Genomic DNA, 4,572 nt, shown 5'->3' with positions numbered 1-4,572 from the left:
TTGCAATTCCTACAAGCATATGTTCCTCCCTCATAGTAATTTTAAGTAGCATCATGAATGAATTCAACAATATAAATAGCACCTAAAGCATTCTTTTCATGATCTACAAGCATGCAAAATTTACTACTCTCCACATAAGCAAAATTCTTCTCATGAATAATAGTGGGAGCAAACTCAACAAAATAACTATCATGCGATTGAAAATTAAGATCAAGATGACAAGTTTCATGGTTATCATTATTCTTTAAATCATACGTGTCATCACAATAATCATCATATATAGAAGGCATGCTTTCATCATAATAAATTTGCTCATCAAAACTTGGGGGACAAAAAAAATATCATCTTCATCAAACATAGCTTCCCCAAGCTTGTGGCTTTGCATATCATTAGCATCATGGATATTCAAGTAATTCATACTAACAACATTGCAATCATGCTCATCATTCAAATATTTAGTGCCAAACAATTTATAGATTTCTTCTTCTAGCACTTGAGCACAATTATCCTTTCCATCATACTCACGAAAGATATTAAAAAGGTGAAGCATATGAGACAAACTCAATTCCATTTTTTATAGTTTTATTTTATAAACTAAAATAGTGATAAAACAAGAAACTAAAAGACTCGATTGCAAGATCTAAAGATATACCTTCAAGCGCTAACCTCCCCGGCAACGGCGCTAGAAAAGAGCTTGATGTCTACTACACAACCTTCTTCTTGTAGACGTTGTTGGGCCTCCAAGTGCAGAGGTTTGTAGGACAGTAGCAAATTTCCCTCCAGTGGATGACCTAAGGTTTATCAATCCGTAGGAAGCGTAGGATGAAGATGGTCTCTCTCAAGCAACCCTGCAACCAAATAACAAAGAGTCTCTTGTGTCCCCAACACACCCAATACAATGGTAAATTGTATAGGTGCACTAGTTCGGCGAAGAGATGGTGATACAAGTGGTATATGGATAGTAGATAATAGTTTTTGTAATCTGAAAATATAAAAACAGCAAGGTAACTAATGATAAAAGTGAGCATAAACGGTATTGCAATGATGGTAAACAAGGCCTGGGGTTCATACTTTCGCCAGTGTAACTTCCCTCAACAATGATAACATAATTGGATCACATAACTTTCCCTCAACATGCAACAAAGAGTCACTCCAAAGTCACTAATAGCGGAGAACAAACGAAGAGATTATGGTAGGGTACGAAACCACCTCAAAGTTATTCTTTCCAATCAATCCGTTGGGCTATTCCTATAAGTGTCACAAACAGCCCTAGAGTTCGTACTAGAATAACACCTTAAGACACAAATCAACCAAAACCCTAATGTCACCTAGATACTCCAATGTCACCTCAAGTATCCGTGGGTATGATTATACGATATGCATCACACAATCTCAAATTCATCTATTCAACCAACACAAAGGACCTCAAAGAGTGCCCCAAAGTTCTACCGGAGAATCACGACGAAAACGTGTGCCAACCCCTATGCATAGGTTCATGGGCGGAACCCGCAAGTTGATCACCAAAACATACATCAAGTGAATCACGTGGTATCCCAATGTCACCACAGATATGCACGGCAAGACATACATCAAGTGTTCTCAAATCTTTAAAGACTCAATCCAATAAGATAACTCCAAAGGGGAAACTCAATTCATTACAAGAGAGTAGAGGGGGGAAGAAACATCATAGGATCCAAATATAATAGCAAAGCTCGCGATACATCAAGATCGTATCATCTCAAGAACACAAGAGAGAGAGAGAGAGAGAGAGAGAGAGATCAAACACATAGCTACTAGTACATACCCTCAGCCCCGAGGGAGAACTACTCCCTCTTCGTCATGGAGAGCACCGTGATGATGAAGATGGCCACCGGAGAAGGATTTCCCCCTCCGGCAGGGTGCCGGAACGGGTCTAGATTGGCTTTCGGTGGCTACGGAGGCTTCTGGCGGCGGAACTCCCGATCTATTGTGCTCACGGATGTTTTTAGGGTATATGGAGATATATAGGCCGAAGAAGTACGTCAGGGGGGCCACGAGGGGCTCACGAGGGTGGAGGGCGCGCCCAGGGGGGTGGGAGCGCCTCCCTGCCTCGTGACCTCCTCGCAGATCCCCCGACATGAACTCCAAGTCTTCTGGGCTTCTTTCCTTCCAAAAATGAGTTCCATGAAGTTTCAGGTCAATTGGACTCCGTTTGATTTTCCTTTTCTTCGAAACCCTAAAACAGGGTAAAAACAGAAACTGGCACTGGGCTCTGGGTTAATAGGTTAGTCCCAAAAATGATATAAAAGTGTATAATAAAGCCCATAAACATTCAAAATAGTAGATAATATAGCATGGAGCAATCGAAAATTATAGATACATTGGAGACGTATCACCTTACAATACAAGTTTACATACATGGTGGTTTACAATCATGGGCCTTCAGCCGCCTTCAGGTTTGGGCCCTCTACTAAGCCTATCTATGAATCGCCATGTGACCTTGGGCTTCATTGTGTTTGAGTCTTCATAGGGATGACACAGCTCCTCCTGGGCTGGTCATACCTAATAGTTATATCCCCAACAGAGAGAAAGGCCAAAGAAGCCTACAAAAAAAAGAGAACAAAAAAATAAAAATAAATGAGAGAAAAGAGAGAAGGGAAAATGTTACTATCCTTTTACCACACTTGTGCTTCAGAGTAGCACCATGTTCTTCATATAGAGAGTCTCTTGAGTTATCACTTTCATATACTGGTGGGAATTTTCATTATAGAACTTGGCTTGTATATTCCAATGATGGGCTTCCTCAAGTGCCCTAGGTCTTCATGAGCAAGCAAGTTGGATGCACACCCACTTAGTTTCAGTTTGAGATTTCATACACTTATAGCTCTAGTGCATCTGTTGCATGGAAATCCCTACTCCTCGCATTGACATCAATTGATGGGCATCTCCATAGCCCGTTGATTAACCGCGTCGATGTGAGACTTTCTCCACACAACCTCCATCATCATATTCTATTCCACCTATAGTGCTATATCCATGACTCATGCTCATGTATTGCGTGAAAGTTGAAAAGGTTTGAGAACATCAAAAGTATGAAACAATTGCTTGGCTTGTCATCGGGGTTGTGCATGATTTGAATATTCTGTGTGATGAAGATGGAGCAAGCCAGACCATATGATTTTGTAGGGATAACTTTCTTTGGCCATGTTATTTTGAAAAGACATGATTGCTTTATTAGTATGCTTGAAGTATCATTGTCTTAATGTCAAATGATAGACTATTGCTTTGAATCACTCATGTCTTAATATTCATGCCATGATTAGATTACATGATCAAGATTATGCTAGATAGCATTCCACATCAAAAAATATCTTTTTTATCATTTACCTACTCGAGGACGAGCAGGAATTAAGCTTGGGGATGCTGATACGTCTCCATCGTATCTATAATTTTTGATTGTTCCATGCCAATATTCTACAACTTTTACATACTCTTGGCAATTTTTTATACTATTTTTGGGACTAACATATTGATCCAGTGCCCAGTGCCAGTTCCTGTTTGTTGCATGTTTTTTGTTTCATAGAAAATGCATATCAAACAGAGTCCAAACGGGATAAAAACTTACGGAGATTTTTTTGGAATATATGTGAATTTTGGGAAGTGGAATCAACGCGAGACGATGCCCGAGGGGCCCACGAGGGTGAGGGGTGTGCCCCAGGGGGTAGGGCATGCCCTGGTCCCTCGTGGCCACTCCATATGGCGGTTAGTGCCCTTCTTTCGCCGCAAGAAAGCCAATATCCGAATAAAAATCGTGTCAGAATTTCAGCCCAATCGGAGTTACGGATCTCCGGGAATTTAAGAAACGCTGAAAGGGCAGAATTAGGGAGCACAGAAACAGAAGGAAACAGAGAGAGATCCAATCTCGGAGGGGCTCTCGTCCCTCCGCCACCATGGAGGCCAAGGACTAGAGTGGAAACCCTTCTCCCATCTAGGGGGAAGGTCAAGGAAGAAGAAGAAGAAGAAGAAGAAGGGGGCTCTCTCCCCCTCTCTCCGGGTGGCGCCGGAACGCCGCCGGGGCCATCGTCGTGACAACGATCTACACCAACAACTTCCACTACAAAAAAGACACATCTATGACATTTTGGGCCGAACGAATTTTTTTTCTGTCATATATATGACACTTCTATGACGATAATTGTGACAAAACCCGGTATCATCATAGATAATGGGCTTTTCGTCCTGGGCAGGCCGGAGACGCAGCTGCATGACATTCTTTAGGCCGTCCATGACGGAAAAAACCATGGTAGAAGCGAGGGGGAGGAAAATTTCGGGGAGTTCCCGTTTACGGTGGGAGGTTGGGGGCCGAGCGATGCGTGTTTCTCTCATACACATACGCGCGTGTGTGCGAGGAGTTGGCTCTAACTGAACCCAAGCGAGGCGTTGGGCTCTAACTGAACCCGAGCGATTGCACTGCAGGCTAAGCATTACTGAACCCGAGCGATCGATCGATGGCTGTTAACTGAACCTGATCGAGTGATTCCTTTGCTACTGCTGCTAACTGAAGCCAATCGATGTTGCCTCTGGGATGAATAG

Source organism: Triticum dicoccoides, chromosome 2A (genome assembly GCF_002162155.2).
Source record: "Triticum dicoccoides isolate Atlit2015 ecotype Zavitan chromosome 2A, WEW_v2.0, whole genome shotgun sequence".
NCBI classification, from domain to species: Eukaryota; Viridiplantae; Streptophyta; class Magnoliopsida; order Poales; family Poaceae; genus Triticum; species Triticum dicoccoides.
Note: the sequence above shows the minus strand (reverse complement) of the source record.